Source organism: Macrotis lagotis, chromosome X (assembly GCF_037893015.1).
Source record: "Macrotis lagotis isolate mMagLag1 chromosome X, bilby.v1.9.chrom.fasta, whole genome shotgun sequence".
Classification (NCBI taxonomy): Eukaryota; Metazoa; Chordata; class Mammalia; order Peramelemorphia; family Peramelidae; genus Macrotis; species Macrotis lagotis.
In genome coordinates this window covers 663,709,686-663,727,925 of record NC_133666.1, presented here as the reverse complement: position 1 = coordinate 663,727,925, position 18,240 = coordinate 663,709,686, and positions in this window count along the sequence as shown.

Below are 18,240 nucleotides of genomic sequence, written 5' to 3'. Positions count from 1 at the left end.
ATCATATTACTTGCTGTCACCAAGAGGAGGAGGGAAAGGGAGAGAGGTAGAAAAATGTTGAACTCAAAAGGTGACAAAAAATTGAATGTTGAAAACTATCTTTGCAAGTAATTGGAAAAATGAAATAAAACAACTTGAAATAAATCAAGGATTCTTTTGAAAATACAGGTTAAGAATAAAAGAATGAGATAGAATGAATGGAAGTATATGCCCCAATGAAATAACAGATATATCAATTCAATTTAACAAATATCTATTAACCATCTCCTATATATGTAAGGCAATAGAGAGAAAACAAAAAGTCCTTTCATTTAGAAATTTATATTTATCAGGGAATATTATTAAAGACAAGTGCAAAATGAGAGCAAGAGAAAGAAGGGGGGGAGTTTGAAAATTAGGGTGAAAATCATGAAAAACCACAAAAGACCTCACAAATGAGTTGGGCAATGAAGAGAAAACATTTAGGAAGCTAGCATGAGGAGGAAATAATTCTTTACAAGTTATGATCTGCATGGACATCTATAGACAGATAGGAAATATAATAGTTTGAGGAGTGGTTGATATTCTGGTTTGGCTAGAACATGGTGTGGATAAAGGGGAATAGTTAAACTGAGGAGTTAGTGTTTTATCCCAGAAGTAATAGGGGAGTTGATGAGTTTTCAGTAGAGGAATGATTTGTTCAAACCTATCTATGCCTTAGGAAATTATTAGAGTAGCCAAAAGAATAATTACTGTTCATATTTATATAACATTTTTGTGTTTATAAAACACTTTATTCTCAGTAGCCATGTGTGATAGATAAGACAAATAAATTCTTGTAGTAAAAGTAGAAACAAAAAACATGATAAGCAAAATAACTGTCCAAGGTTATTTATTTCTACATGTCTCATCATATTATGTGATAATATGGCTTAGAATCTTGCACCATCTAACTCAATAATATTCTACAAATGAGCTTAAATTCTAAACCAGCATACCAATTTTTTTCCATGTTATTTGACCTGGAAGAAAAACTAAATTTTTGCTGAAATCACAATGATTGATTTATTTGAACTTCCTTAAGAAATAGTGATGATCTGTGTCTATGTCTGGTCTTTTATCCATATTCCCATTTTTAAACTTCCAAGGTTTAAGTACAGATTGGAATTACCCTAAATTTGTGTCAAATTCCTTATTCCTTCTTCTCAGTTGGCATTAAATTTTATATTTCCTCTGTAAAGTTGACTGCCTACCATACACAGACAATTGACTTGGAAATGACTCCCACATTGGCAAGCAGTGATTTTTGCTGTCTGCTAAAATAGAAACTTTTTTTTTCTTGAAATTATTCCTTCCAGGTCAGGAAATTAGTGCTTACATAACTCTCAATGGCACTTTGATTCTATTCTTATACAAAGCAGTAATTATAATAGATAAGATTTATAGATTTTCAAAGCACCTTACAAATGTTATCATATTTTATTCTCACAATGATCATTGAAGATAGATATTATTGTTATGCTCATTTTATAGATGTGAAAATGAGTAGACAAAAAATCTAAATGATACAGTAAAACTTCCAAGACATTAAAAGAACTGAGGAAAGTCCTCTGGCATTTTGGATGGAATATTAATGGAAGATATATGGAAATACAAGGTAAGAACAATATAGGAATAGATAGTATGCACATAAGTGTATACACTAAAGAGAGGTTAATTGATTTACTTGAGGTCATGCAGTAAGTATCTGAGCCTAAATTTAAACTCAGATCTTTTGACTCCAGGTCCTTCCCACTATTCAATATGTAATTTAGCTACTTCTAATCTACATACCTTCTCATTATTTAACTCTGAACCAATTTTTTTTCCATCAACTACCCCTAGATTTTGAAATTAGCAAATGCTTCTTTAGTTTAGAGAGTTTTCATTATTTCTGCTTTGAATTTCTCTAGTTTATCATCATCTAGCAAAAGAGGTTGGTGGATTTCCAGTGAAGATGGCAGAGAGAAGACAGACACTGTGATAGTGTTCTCCCTTTCCACTCAGAAATAACATGAGAGAAACCTCTTAATAGAAATTCGATCAACAAAACCCAGAAAGAGAAGCTAGGAGAAGAACACCTACCAAGGTCTGTCTCAGGGGACCATGGGTGAACCAGGAGACAAGAGCTGGGGATTAGCACTGGGGTCAGCAGCTGGGGGAGGTCAGAGGGTCAGCCTCAGCCATGGTGACTTGGTGAGTGGAGGGTGTGAGATCTAGCTTTAGCTACAGAGTCTTTGGCCAGGGGAAGAAGAGCTACAGGAGGGTGATTTCCAGCAGAGTCTCAAAACATGCATGGAGAACAACCAGCTGGGCCAAGGACCTGAACTCCATACTTTCTGTGGAGCCTTTTGACCAGAACAAACAATAAACAACCCCCAACACCCACCCCTTAGGCTGCAGAGCTCACTCAACAAAAAGAGATTAACTCCCTTCCCCAGGGCCCATTCCAGTTTCCAAGGTCAACTCAGACTCTGCTGTTGAGGAAGTTACTCCAGAGAAAGCAACCAGCAACCCCACTGGCTGGCCCTTGGAAATACTAAGCCAAGTGAACAAAGCCTCTAGGATCCTCAAAAGCAAACTTCTGAGAGCCAGCTCCTCCCACCAACACAAGATGAAAAAAGGTCAGAGAAAAGGGAGGCCCATGGAGAAATACTTAGAAGCAGACAGATCCTAATCCAGAGAGATCTAGCACTGCTAAGGAGAATATGAATTGGTATCCAACCCAGATACACTTCCTTGAAGAAATCAGGAAGGAGTTTAAAAATCTATCTGAAAAATTGGGAAAAGAAACTCAAGAGAAAATTAACATCTTGCAACAAGAAAACAAATCCTTGGGAAAAACAATTGGACAAATATAAAATGAGAATAACTCTCTCAGATCTTCAATTGGGCAAATGCAAAATGAAAATGATTCTCTCAAATCCTCAACTGGGCAAATACAAAAAGGAAATGATTCTCTCAAAACTACATTTGGGCAAATAGAAAAGTCCTTCAAAAATAGAATGGACTAAGAGGAAAAGTAGTTGCAAAAGATAAAGGAAGAAAAATCTCCTCTAAAAAAAGAATGGAATTGGCAGAAACTAATGACATCATGAGACAACAAGATTGTATTAAACAAAACCAGAAAGACTGAAAAAATAGGAAAAAATGTAATATAACTCATCATCAAAACCACTGACATGGAGAATCAATCAAGAAGGGAGAATCTGAGAGTTATTGGCCTTCCTGAGAACATTGAACAGAAAAAAGCGTCTGAACTTAATATTACAGGATTTAGTGATGGAAAATTGCCCTGATATCATGGAACCAGTGGGCAAGGTAGTTATTGAAAGAATACATCAATCCCCTGCTGAAAGAGATCCTAAAATGAAAACACCAAGGAATGTTGTGGCCAAATTCTAGGACTATCAGATAAAAGAAAAAGTCCAGCAAGCAGCCAGAAAGAAAAAAAAATTAAATGCAAAGGAGTCACAGTAAGGATTACACAGGACCTGGCCACAAAAACATTAAGGGATGGAAGGGCCTAGAATGAGATATTCTGAAGAGGAAGGGAGTTTGGAATGCAGCAAGAATCCACTACCCAGAAAAGCTGAACCTTCTCTTCCAGGGGAAAAAGATGGACATTTAATGAAATGGGAGACTTCCAAGATTTCATGATTAAAAAAAAACAGAGCTAAATAGAAAATTTGGACATCAAACAGGAGGCTCAAGAGAGACATGTAAAGGTAAAAAAACAAAAAACTGCTATATAATAAGATGAAACTGGCTATATAACCACTTGGGAGAGTCTCATAACTCTTGAGAAGTGTAACTCTATTAGAGAGAATATACATAGCCAAAAGTGATAGACACTCATAACTTTTCTGTGACTCAGATAGAACGATTTAAAAACAATACCTCCTGAAAAAGGTGGGCCATAAGGAGAAAGGAGGTTGGAGGGAGACTGAATGGGATAAATCTCATTACATCAAGAGGTACAAAAGACCTATTGTAATTGAGGGCAGGAAGGGAGGAGGCTAGAACCACCTGAATCTTCATCTCATCAGACTTGGCTTAAGGATAACTTAAACACACTTAATCAAGTTAAGAAACTTATCTTACCTTTCAAGCATTAAAAGGGGGAAAGGGGAGGGGGAATGATGAAAGGGAGAAAAAGGGAACTAACAGAAGGAAGGGAAGAAGGGGAAAAGGGAAAGGGGGAAAAAGGGGAAGGGACTTGATTTAAGAGGGCAGACACACTAAAGGTGGTAGTATTCAGAAACAAAACACTGTGGAATATGGATAAAGGGAAAAAAGGGGAGGAATACAAACAGAAAGAAGATAGCATGGAGGTCAATAAAGAATTAGTAATTACAACTTTGAATGTGAATAGGATGAACTCTCCCTTAAAATGAATAATGGAGTGGATTAAAAAACAGAATCCTACAATATGTTGCTTATAAGAAACTCATTTGAAGCAGAGAGATATATAGAGAGTAAAGGTAAAAGGTTGGAGCAAAATATATTTTGCTTCAGCTGAAGTGGAAAAAAATAGGGGGAGCAATCCTTATCTCAGACAAAGCAGCTGCAGAAATAGATAGTGTTAAAAGAGATAAGGAAGGAAACTATATCCTCCTAAAAGGTACCATAGACAATAAAATAATTTCAATACTAAATATATATGCACCCAATGGGACAGCATCCATATTCTTAGAGGAGAAGTTGAAAGAGCTACAGAAAGACATAGACAGCAAACCTCTACTAGTGGGAGAGGTTAACCTCCCACTTTCAGATTTAGATGAATCAAATCATAAAATAAATAAGAAGAAAGTTAAGGAGGTAAATAGATTGTTAGAAAACCTAGATATGATAGACCTATTGAGTAAATTGAATGGGTATAGAAAGGAATATACTTTTTTTCTGAAGTACATGGCCCTTACACAAAAATTGGCCTTGTACTAGGACATAAAAACCTAATAATCATTTGCAGAAAGGCAGAGATAGTGAAAACATCATTCTCAGATCATAGTGCAATAAAAATCATATGTAATACTGGGCCAGGGAGATATAGACCCTGAATTATTTGGAAAATAAATAACCTCATTTTAAAGAATGAGTGGATCAAGCAACAAATTATAGAAAGAATTAGTTATTTCATCCTAGATAATGACAATAATGATACAACATACCAAACCTATGGGATACACTCAAGGCAGCTGTCAGGGGATATATTATATCTGTAAATGCTCACATGAATAAATTAGAGAAAGAAGCAATCAATGAACTAAATATGCAACTAAAAAAATTAGAGAAAGAACAAATTAACTCCCCCCCCCAATAATATCAAATTAGAGGAGAAATTAATAAAATCAAAAGCAAGAAAACTTAAAAACTAATAAAACCAAGAACTGGTTTTATGAAAAAAAACAATAAAATTAAGAGACCTTTCATCAATTTGATTTAAAAAAAGAAAGAAGAAAAGAAAATTGCTAGTATCATAAATGAAAAAGGTAAACTCACAACCAATGAGGAAGAAATTGAATTAATAATTTGAAATTATTTTTCCCAACTTTATGCCAATAAATTTGACAATCTAAGTGAAATGGACGAACATTTACAAAAATATAAGTTGCCCAGATTAAATGAAGAGGAAATTTAAAACTTAAATAACCCTATCTCAGAGAAAGAAATTCAACAAGCCAATATTGATCTCCCTAAGAAAAAATCTCCAGGGCCAGATGGATTCACAAATGAATTCTATCAAACATTTAAGGAACAATTGGTTCCAATTCTATATAACACTTTCAAAAGATAGGTGAAGACATAACTCTGCCTAATGCTTTCTGTGACACCAAGATGGTGCTGATACTTCAACCAGGAAGAGTTAAAACAGAGAAAGAAAATTATAGACCTATTTCCCTGATGAATATAGATGCAAAAATCTTAAATAAAATCTTAGCAAAATGATTACAACAAGTTATCACTAGGATAATACATTATGATCAAATAGGATTTATGCCAGGAATGCAGAATTTTTTCAATATTAGGAAAAACTGATAATATAATTAATTATATTCATAACATACCTATCAGAAATCATATGATCATATCAATAGATGCTGAAAAAGCTTTTGATAAAATACAGCACCCATTCCTAGTAAAAACATTAGACAATGTATGAATAAATGGTTTGTTCCTTAGAATTATAAGCAGCATCTATCTGAAACTAGCAACAAGCATTATATGCAATGGGGATAGGCTAGAGTCATTCCCAATAAGATTAGGGGTGAAACAAGGATGCCTATTATCACCACTACTATTCAATAGCATATTAGAAATGTTAGCCTTAGCAATAAGAGAAGAAAAAGAAATTGAAGGAATTAGAATAGGGAAGGGGAGGAGACAAAACTCTCCCTCTTTGTAAATGACATGATGGTATACCTAGAGAATCCCAATAAGTCACCTAAAAAACTACTAGGAAATAATTAGCAACTTTATCAAAGTACCAGTATATAAAATGAACCCTCATAAATCCTCAACATTTCTATATATGACTAGCAAGATATAGCAGAAAGAGCTAGAAAGAGAAAACCCATTCAAAGTAGCCTCAGACAAAATAAAATACCTTGGGAATCTACCTCGCAAGGCAGACTCAAAAACTTTTTGAAAACAATTACAAAACTCTTATCACACAAATAAAATCAGATTTAAATACCTGGGCAAACACCAACTGTTCTTGGATAGGTCGAGCTAATATAATATAAATGAAAATTCTACCAAAACTGAACTACATGCTTAGTGCCCTACCAATCCAAATTCCAAAACATTACTTTAATGAATTGGAAAAAACAGTTGTAAGTAAATTTATATGGAGAAATCAAAAATCAAGAAATTTCAGGGATTCAATGAAAAAAAGTGCAAAAGAAGGTGGCTTAGCCTTACCAGATCTAAAATTATATTATAAAGCATTGGTCATCAACACTGTTTGGTATTGGCTAAGAAATAGAGTCGTGGATCAGTGGAATAGACTAGGTGAAATAGCAGGAAACAATTGCAGTAATCTGCTGTTTGATAAACCCAAAGAGTCCAGCTATTGGATAAAAACTTTCTCATTGATAAAAACTATTGGGAAAATTGAAATTTAGTATGCAAGAAACTTGGATTAGACCAACACCCCACACCCTATACCAAGATAAGATCCAAATGGATACAGGATTTAGAGATAAAAAACAATATTATATGCAAACTAGAAAAATCTAGGAGTAGTTTACCTGTCAGATCTATGGAAAGGGAAACAGTTTATGACCAAGGAAGAGATTTAGAACATCATTCAAAACAAATTAGACAATTTTGATTGCATTAAATTAAACAGGTTTTGCACAGATAAAACCACTGTAACTAAGATCAAAAGAAATGTAGTAAATTGGGAAACAATTTTTTACAACTAGTGTTTCTGACAAAGGACTGATTTCTAAAATATACAGAGAAATGAGTCAAATTTTCAAAAAAAAAAACAAGCCATTGCCCAATTGACTAATGGTCAAAGGATACGCAAAGGCAATTTACAGCTATGGAAATCAAAGCAATCCATAGTCATATGAAAAATTGCTCCAAATCATTACTTATTAGAGAAATGCAAATTAAGGCATCTCTGAGATACCACCTCACACCTCTCAGACTGGCTAATATGACCAGAAAAGACAATGATGATTGTTGGAAGAGATGCAGGAAATCTGGAACACTAATGCACCATTGGTGGAACTGTGAACTCATTCAGCCTTTCTAGAGAGCAATTTGGGATTATTTCCAAAGGGTAACAAAAATGTGCATACCCTTTGACCCAGCAATACCACTACTGGGTCTATACCCTGAAGAGATTATGAAAAAGGGTAAAAACAACACTTGTACAAAAATATTTATTAGCAGCCCTGTTTGTGGTAAGCAAAAAAATTGGAAATTAAGTGAATGTCCATCAATTGGGGAATGGCTTAACAAACTGTGGTATATGTATGTCGTGGAACACTATGGTTCTATTAGAAACCAGGAGGGATGGTAAGTCATGGAAACCTGGAAGGATCTGCATGAACTGATGCTGAGAGAGATGAGCAGAACCAGAAACACATTGTAAACCCTAACAGCAACATTGGGGTGTTGGTCAACCCTGTTGGACTTTCTCATCCCTTCAGTGCAACAACCAGGGTCAGTTTTGAGCTATCTACAATGGAGAATACCATCTGTATCCAGAGAAAGAATTATGGACTTTGAACAAAGACCAAAGACTATTACCATCAAATTAGAAAAAAAGCATATTATTATTTAATTTTACTATCTCATACTTTATTTTTCTTCCTTAACAATATGATTTCCCTGTCATCACATTCAACTGAGATTAATGTATAACATGGAACCAATGTAAACACTAACAGAATACCTTCTGTGGGGAGTGGGGGGAGTGAAGCAAGAATGGGGGGGAAAATTGTAAAAGTCAAAATAAATAAAATCTTTCTTTAAAAAAAGAGATTGGTGCACTCACTAGTTATAGTTCTGTTCAAGGTGGTCTTTTTGAAACCATTGCCATGGTTTCTGAAATATGAAATGACAAGGATCCCATGAACTAATGTTTCTTGTTTCTTTTGGGCACTCAATGAAACCAACTCTGTCTTCATCATTTTGCTTACCAAGGAGAAACAGAAAGCCTTATTTCCAATAGAAAACCTCTTTCCAATTAATTTTATAATATAAATCCTTCATAGTGTCATTTACAGAAAGTATATCAAAATAGATATTATTCATTTCCTCCAATAGACATTTTATTGCTTGACTACTGGCCAAGGATCTCACTATTAGAGCTACAAAGGTTAATGTTAAAATGAACAGAAGATAGGGACCTGACCTTTGATTTCATTAGTATAAGGACCTCCTAGTAAATGTACTCTATCAATGTGCATCTGTTCTATCTCTGTGACCTCCAGGCCTAGAGCTACATAGAGTGCTGAGAGGTCAAGTGCCCAACCTAGTATTTGTCAATGAATGAGAGTTCTTCTGACTTTAAGAACAATTCTTCATAAACTACTGGCTTCCAGGGCATTACCAGAACTCTATCACTTCCTGTGACATTTTCAATGGTCATCATCATCCTAGAATCCTCTCCTTTCTAATCCCTGTCTTCCAAATGTATTGAAGTTCCAGCTAAAGGCTCACCTACAGAAAGACATTCTCCATTTCCCTTAATTCTCCTGCCTTCCTTCATTGATTATTTCCATCCAAATATAGCTTGTTTGTACAGAGTTTTTTAAAATGCTGCCTCCTCCATTATAATGTGAGGTCTTTGAAAGCAAGAACTAGCTTTTGCTTTTCTTGTAGCCCCAGAAATTGGCACATAGTAGGTGATTAATAAGCATTTACTGACTGATTGTTTTCTACTTTCTGCTCCTTTTCTACCAATTTTCCCTTAGTCTAAAAGACCATTATTTTTATATTTGTTTTTTCATGGCTTGCCATGTCTAGATAATACACCACCAATTCAATTTAATTTTCACAACATTAATGAAAAGTTAATTGCACTTCAAACACTGTGCTAGGGATTGTATGCTTAAGCATACAAAACTTAAAATAACACAGTCCTTGTTCTCAAGGAGTTTGCATTTTACTGAGTTATTCTGCAAAACAACCAGTCTACTGATGATGTCTCTCAATGTTTACATAAGCTGGGGGCAGAGATTTTCACTTCCAAAGAAAGAACTAATGAACTCAATGTACACATTGAAGTATAATTCTCTCTCTCTCTCTCTCTCTCTCTCTCTCTCCAATGTGGCTAATTTGGAAATATGTTTTGCTTGATTTAGCATGTATAATTGATATCATATTGCTTGCCTTCGCAGTGGGTGGGATGGAGGAAGATAATTTGGAATTCAAATTTTAAAATGAATAGAATATTTGAAATAAATAAATGATCACTTTTGTAAATAAACAAAATTTTCATCTTCAGATAACCAAGTCATTTGTGGGGGATTTACTTGAAGTTTTAAAAGATAGACTTGTACAAGATAGATTTTGAGGTTCCAAAGATCATCCCATATCACAAAACAAATCTGAATAGATCTTTATGAAACATTACCTTGAAATGTAACAGAATCACAGAATATCCGAGCTGGAAACTAGTAGCATTCACTTGGGGAAATCTGTACCTGGACAAGAATCTTTTCAGGAACATATCTGACCAGTGATTGTTCAGTCTTTTCTTGATGATCTCCAAAGAGGTAGGACCATCCCTGCTTCTTCACTTCCTTCCACATTATCTCCAAAGAAAAAAAAAAAGATTTGTCTTTTGTCATGTTCCAGACCTTTGAAGCAGAGAATATGTCTTCTTTTAAATGGCATCCAATAAATAGATTCAGGTATCATTTTAATGCTTCAATATATCTGGGATAATAATGAACTCCAGAGATACAGAGCACTGCCTAGCCAGGCTTGCTTATCCTACATTAATTTTATCCATGTCCCCAGAAAGCCCATTCTGTAGATTGCCAGTTATTACTCAACAATCATTTCTCAAGTTCTTTCAATATTCCTATCACTATTCTAAGTTCCAATAACACAAAGAAAGATGAAAACTGTCCCTCATTCCCAAGTAATTCAAAGGCTAATGAAGTAGACAGCATTCCAATATACAGGTATGTACTAGATTTATATCAAGAGTCTATACCATAAAAGCATATGAAAATAATCAGGAAGAAAACAATAGTGGCTAAGGAACCTAATAAAAGTCTCTTGCAAAATGCTCAAATTTAGATTAAGCCTTGAAGTAATCCAGGAAAACTAAGTGGAAGTGAGGGAGCTGAGAATTCTGGGGATGGAGGACATTCATTGGAAAGGCATAAATGGGAGACTGAGTCATGTTTGAGGAACTATAGTAGGCTTGGATATAGAGTAGATGATAGATGGACATAAAAAGAAATAAGGTTTTAAATGTAGGAAAGGATAATAAACTGAATGCATATGAGAGTGTATCCCCATAAATATTTAAATATACATACAAATACACACAAATATACATATGTGTATGTATATATGAATATAGATATGGATGAGCATTGAACTTGGATATATATTTGTGAATATATATATATATATATATAACACATATAGCATATGTATATGTACATATCTATTTTATTTATATTATATATAAAATAGATATGATAGAGCATTGAACTTGAATTCTGAAAGACCTAAGTTCAAATCCCTCTTGAAATGCACTTCCAGTCAAGATGGTGGAGAAGCCCAGGCACTGTTTTAAGCTCTTCTGGATTTCCCTCATGACCAAGCCTCTTAATAGATATTAGAACCATAGAATTCAGAGAAGAACCAAGGAGAAGAAATTGACCAACAAAGTCTTTCTCAGTGGATTGTAGGCAATCTGGGGCCAGAGAGCAGAGAGCCAGTACAGGGGTCGGAGCATTTGCTGTGAACAAACATCTATATGGTCAGCTCAGTTTGTCTGGAAGACCCAGGCTTCAATACCCTGTGTTTTCAGTATCATCCCAGTATTTGCAGCTGAGTTCCCTCCCCCTCCATTCTGAATGGAGTGACTTTCTCCAGAAGAAACAGCCCCCCATTCTCCAGGGTTTGCACCTTGTCCCAAGGTTCAATTATGAGCAGCAGATCTCCCTAAGGCTGAGTGCTGATTAAGGAGATTAGTTATCAAACCTGAGGGTGCAGCCCACATTGTTTGAGGACAGCCCAGATGTTACTGCTCCCTCCCCATCAACCCCCCAACAGACAATCCAGAGAAAGCTTCTGGCATCCCTTATAAGCTAGTCAACTGAATAAACCCCTGAAGTGGGTAAGGCCTCTAGGGATCTCAACACAGAAGGTCTGTGATTCAATCCCTCACTCAACACAAGACCCTAGGGAAAGGGTCCAAAATGAAGAAAGGCCAGCACAAAGTGGGGTCCATTGAATATTACCTTGAAGCCAAGGATCCTAACTCAGAGAGGACTAGAGTTTCAGAAGAGGCTATGAACAGATCTCCAGCACAGAAATATTTCTTAGAAGAGATCAGAAAAAAAGTTTAAAAATCAAATGAAGAAATTGGGAAAAGAAATGCAAGAGAAAATTAACATCTTACAACAAGAAAGCAAATTCTTTGAAAATACAATTGGACAAGTGCAAAAAGAAGAAAATAATTCTCTCAAAAACAAAATTGAGCAAATGGAAAAAAGAAAACAACTCCTTCAAAAATAGAATTGACCAATTGGAAAAAGAGATTCAATAGATAAATGAAGAAAACTCTTCTCAAAAAAAAACTAGAATCTGTGGAAACTGACTTCATGAGACATCAAGAACCTGTTAAACAAAATTTTTTTAAAAATGAAAAAATATATAAAATACCTCATTGGCAAAGCAACAGAACTGGAAAATAAATCCAGGGGAGACAATTTAATAATCATGTTACTTCCTGAAAACCTTGAAGAGGAAAAAAAGTTTGGAGCCATACTTCAGGATACAGTGAAGGAGACTTGACCTGATAACCTGGAACCAGAGGGCAAAATAATTATTGAAAGAATCAAAATGAAAACACCAAGGAATATTGGAGTCAAACTCTAGAACCATCAAATCAATTCAAAAATCCTATAAGCATCCAGAAACAAACAATTCAAATACCAAGGAGCCACAGTCAGGATCATGCAGGACCTGGCTAAATTAACATTAAGGTATTTAAGGGCCTGGAATATGATATTATGGAGAGTAAGGGAGCTTGGAATGCAGCCAAGAATTCACTATCCAGTAAAACTGAGTCTTCTCTTCCAGGGGAAAAGATGGACATTTAATGAAATAGGAGACTTTCAACTTTTCCTGATGAAAAGACCAGAGCTAACCACAAAATTTGGGCTTCAAACAGGAGACTCAAGAGATACATGGAAAGGTAAAAAGGGGGAAAGAAAAAAACTCATATCCAATAAGATGAAACTGGCTATATTCCCACCAGGGAGAAAATTTGTTAAAACTCTTGAGAATTGGAACTCTATTAGAGGGAATATACTTAGTCAAAAGTAATGGATACTCATGACATGACGATAACTCTGATAGAATGATTTAATAATAATATCTCATAAAAAGGCAGGGCAGTAAAGAAATGAGAGGAATAAGGAGATTGAATGGGGGTAAATTACAAAACATGAAGTCCATAGGACCTATTGCAATGGAGGGGAAGAAGGGAGGAGGTGAGAGCGACTTGAATCTTACTCTCATCAGAATTGACTCAAAGATAGAATAACACACAAAAGCTCAGTTGAGTTTAGAAACTTATCTTTCAATATTAAGAGGGTAAAGGGGGAGAGGGATGGAAAAGAGGAACTGATAGAGGGAAAGGAAGGAAGAGGGGACAAAGGAGAAGGGGAAAGAAAGGGGAAGGAAGTTGAATAGAAGGAGGAAAATATACTGAAGGAGGTTGTATTCAGAAGCAAATTACTGGGGAATAGGGATAAAAATGGAAAGAAAGGGAAAAAATACAAATGGAGGGAAGAGAGTATGGAGTACAATAAAGAGTTAGTAATTATAACTTTGAATGAGAATGGGATGAACTCTTCCATAAATGTAAGCAGATAGCAGGGTGGATTAAAAGCCAGAATCCTAGAATATGTTGTTTACAAGAAACTCATTTGAAGCCAAGATACATGCAGAGTATGTGAAAAGCTACAGCCTAATATAATATGCTTTAGCTGAAGTGAAAAAGGTGGAGGTAGCAATCCTTAACTCAGACAAAGAATCTGCAAAAATAGATCTCATTAAAACAAATAAGGAAGGAAACTATATCCTCCTAAATGGTATCATAGACAAAGAAGAAATTTCAATACAAAATATATGTGCACCAAACAGTATGGCATCCAAATACTTAGAGGAAGCTGAATGAGTTACAGAAAGACATAAACAGCAAAACTCTACTGGTGGGAGACCTCAACCTACCTCTCACAGAATTAGATAAATTTAACTATAAAATAAACATGAAGGAAGTTAAGGAGATAAAAAAATGTTTAAAAAAATAGACAATAGATCTTAGGAGAAAATTGAATGGGGATAGAAATGAATATACTTTTTTCTGCAGTACATGGCACCTACACAAAAATTTACCATGTACTAGGACATAAAAACCTCATAATCAAATGCAGAAAGGAGGAACTATTGAATGCATGAATTTCTGACTACGATGCAATAAAAATCAATTGCAATAATGGGTCATGGAGAGAGAAACCAAAAACTAAGTGGAAACTAAATAACCTCATTTTAAATTATGGAAAAAAGACAATGACAATAATGAGAAAACATACCAAAACTCATGGGATCCAGTCAAAGCATTCATTAGGGGATATATTCTATCTCTAAATGCTTACATGAATAAAATAGAGAAAGAAGAAATCAATGAACTGAGCATGCAACTAAAAAGTTAGAAAAAGAACAAATTATGAAGTCCACATTAATTACCTAATTAGATATTCTAAAAATTAAAAAAGAAATTAAGAAAATCAAAAGCAAGAAAATATTGAATTAATAAATAAAACCAAGATTTGGTTTTATGAAAAAAACAATAAGATAAGTAAACCTTTGTTAATTTGATTTAAAAAAAAGAAAGAAGAATATCAAATTACTAGCATCAAAAATTAAAAAGATGAACTTACCACCAATTAGGAGGAAATTAAAGTAATAATTTGGAACTATTTTGCCTAACTTTATGCCAATAAACTTGATAATCTAAGTGAAATGGATAAATATTTACAAAAATATAAATTGTCCAGGTTAAATGAAGAGGAAATTAAATACCTAAATAACCCTATCTCTGAAAAAGAAATTTAATAAGACATCAATGAATTCCCCTAAGAATAAATTTCCAGGACCAGATCAATACACAAGAGAAGTCTATCAAACACTCAAGGAACATTAGGTTCCAATTCTATATAAACTATTTGTAAAAATAGGTGAAGATGGAACTCTGCCTAATTCCTTCTCTGACACCAATATGGTGCTGATACCTAAACCAGGAAGAGTCAACACAGAATTAGAAAATTATAGACCAATTTCCCTAATGAATATGGATGCAAAAATCTTAAATACAATCTTAACAAAACAATTTCAGAAAGTTATCACTAGAATAATACTATGACCAAACATAATTTATTTCAGGAATGGAGAGTTGGTTCAATATTAGGAAAACTGTCAGCATAATTGGCTATATCAGTAACAAATTTAACAGAAATCATATGATTATCTCAATAGATGTTGAAAAAGCCTTTGACAAAATACAACACTTATTTCTACTAAAAATACTAGAGAGCATAGGAATAAATGGATTGTTCCTTAAAAAGATAAGCAGTATCTACTTGAAACCATGAATAAGCACATATATGCAATAGGAATATGATAGAAGCATCCACAACAAGATTAGGAATGAGACAAGGATGCCTGTTATCACCCCTACCATTCAATATTGCATTAGAAATGCTAACTTCAGTGATAATGGGAGATAAAAAAGAAAGTGAAGAATTAGAATTGGGAAGGAAGAAACAAAACTCTCACTTTGTAGATGACATGATGGTATACCTAGAGAACTCCAAAAGATCATGTAAAAACTACTGGAAATAATTAGCAACTTTAGAAAAGTTGCAGAATATAAAATAAACCCACATAAGCCCTTAGCATTTCTAGATATTACCAAGAAGATAACAGCTTCAAGAGTTAGGAAGAGAAATCCTAAAATGTCATCAGAGAACATAAAATACCTGTGAGTCTCCCTGCCAAGGCAGACTCAGAATCTCTATGAAAATAACTATAAAAAACTTGTCATACAAATAAAATCAGATTTAAATAAGTGGGTAAATATCAACTATTCATGGATAGGCTGAGCTGATATAATTAAAAATGACAATTCTACCTAAATTAAACTACTTTAGTGCCATACCAATCAAACTTCCCAAAAAATTATCTTAGGAAAAAATAACTAAATTCATATGGAAAAACAAAAATTCAAGAATATCCAGAAATTTAATGAAAAACATGCAAAAGAAGGTGTCTTAGCCTTACCAGATCTAAAATTATATTATAAAGCATCAGTCATCAAAACTATCTGGTACTGGCTGAGTGGTAGATCAGTGGAATAGTTTAGGTGCAAAAGAGACAGCAGGAAATGATTATTGTAATTTGCTGTTTGAGAAACCCAAAGAGTCCAGCTTCTGGGAAAAGAACTCACTCTTCAATAAAAATTACTGGGAAAACTGGAAGATAGTAGGGCAGAAACTAAGATTAGACCAACATATCATACCCTATATCAAGACACAATCAAAATGAGTGCAGGATTTAGATATAAAAGGCAATATTATAAAATATTAAGAGGACAAGGAAGAGTTTAACCTATCAGATCTATGAAAAGGGGAATAGTTTATGACCAAGGAAGATATAAAGAACATTTGAAAAACCAAACTGGATAATTTTGATTACATTAAATTAAAAAGCTTGGGCAGCTGGGTAGAGCAGTGGATAGAGCATCAATCATGGAGTCAGAAGAATCTGAGTTCAAATTTGACCTCAGACACTAAACAATTACCTAGTTCTGTGACCTCGGGCAAGTTATTTAACTCCATTACCTTAAATAAATAACATTTCTAAAAAAATTTGCATAAACAAAACCACTCTAACCAAGATCAAAAGAAATATATAAATTGGGAAACACCTTTTACAACTAGTGCTTCTGATAAAGGACTTCTATCTAAAATACATAGAGAATTGAGTTAAATTTATTAAAAAAAAATCAAGCCAGTCCCCAAATGACAAATGGTCAAAAGATATGCAATAGCAATTTTCAGACAAGGAAATAAAAGCTATCTTTAGTTATAAGAAAAATTGCTCTAAATCATTATTGATTTGAGAAATGCAAATTAAAGCATCTCTGAGGTACCAATACCTCTCAGATTGGTCAATATGACCAGAAAGGATAATGAACAGTGTTGGAGTGGATGTGGGAAAATTGGGAAACTAATGCATTGTTGGTGGAACTGTGAACTGATTCAAACTTTTGGTAAGCAATTTGGAAGTATGCCCAAAGGGCAATAAAATGTGTATACCTCTTGATCCAGCAATACCACTACTGAGTTTATACCCTCAAGAGATCATGGAAAGGTTAAAAATCCCACACGTACAAAAATATTCATAGCAGCTCTGTTAGTAGTGGCAAAGAATTGGAAATCAAGGGAATGTCCATCAACTGGGGAATGGCTGAACAAACTGTGGTATATGTATGTGATGGAATGCTATTGTTCTATTAGAAATCAGGAGGGATGGGATTTCAGAGAAGCCTGGAAAGACCTGCATGAATTGATGCTGAGTGAGATGAGCAGAACCAGAAGAACATTGCACACCCTAACAAGCAACATGGGGTGATGTTCAACCTGGATGGATTTGCTCATTCAATCAGTGCAATAATCAGGGAGAATTTTAAGGGACCTGTGATGGAGAATATCACCTATATCCAGAGAAAGAACTGTGAAGTTTAAATGAAACCCAAAGATTATTATCTTCAATTTATGAAAAGTCATCTTATGTATTACATAATTATTCTATCTCTAATATTTTCTTTCTTCCTTAAGGATATGGTTTTGATGCATGCATATCATGGAAACAAATGCAAAGACTATCAGATTACCTTCTATTTGGGGGAGGAGGGAGGGAAGGGAGGGAGGGGAAAAATTGTAAAATTTAAAACCTTGTAAAAATAATTGGTAGAAACTGCTATTGTACATAATTGGAAAACAAATAAAATATTTATATAAAAATGTTTACTAGATGTGAAGCCTTAAGTTCTTTCATGGTTCTGTGCCTCAGCTTCCTCCTTGGTAAAATAGCAGGGTTGATTATGAAAGTCTCCAAGGTTTCTTCCAGCTTTAAATATATAAGTGGCAATCCACTTCTCAAGTATTTCAAAGATTTAGGCATAAGACTATGCTTCTGCTGGCAAGTTTCCAGTGAGGGGAAAAGCACCAGGTGCCCCCTTCTATTTCTTTTGAATAGTTCTCATCTGGAAGGAAAGTTTTCATTCCATCAAGCCTAAATATGTTTCTCAGTGACAATGCTAAAAATAGCTAACATTTATCTAATGATCTATGTTTTGCAAAGCATTATACATATATATATATATATATATATGAATGTTTTGTAATATATACCATCTGATCTTCACAAAAACCCTCATAG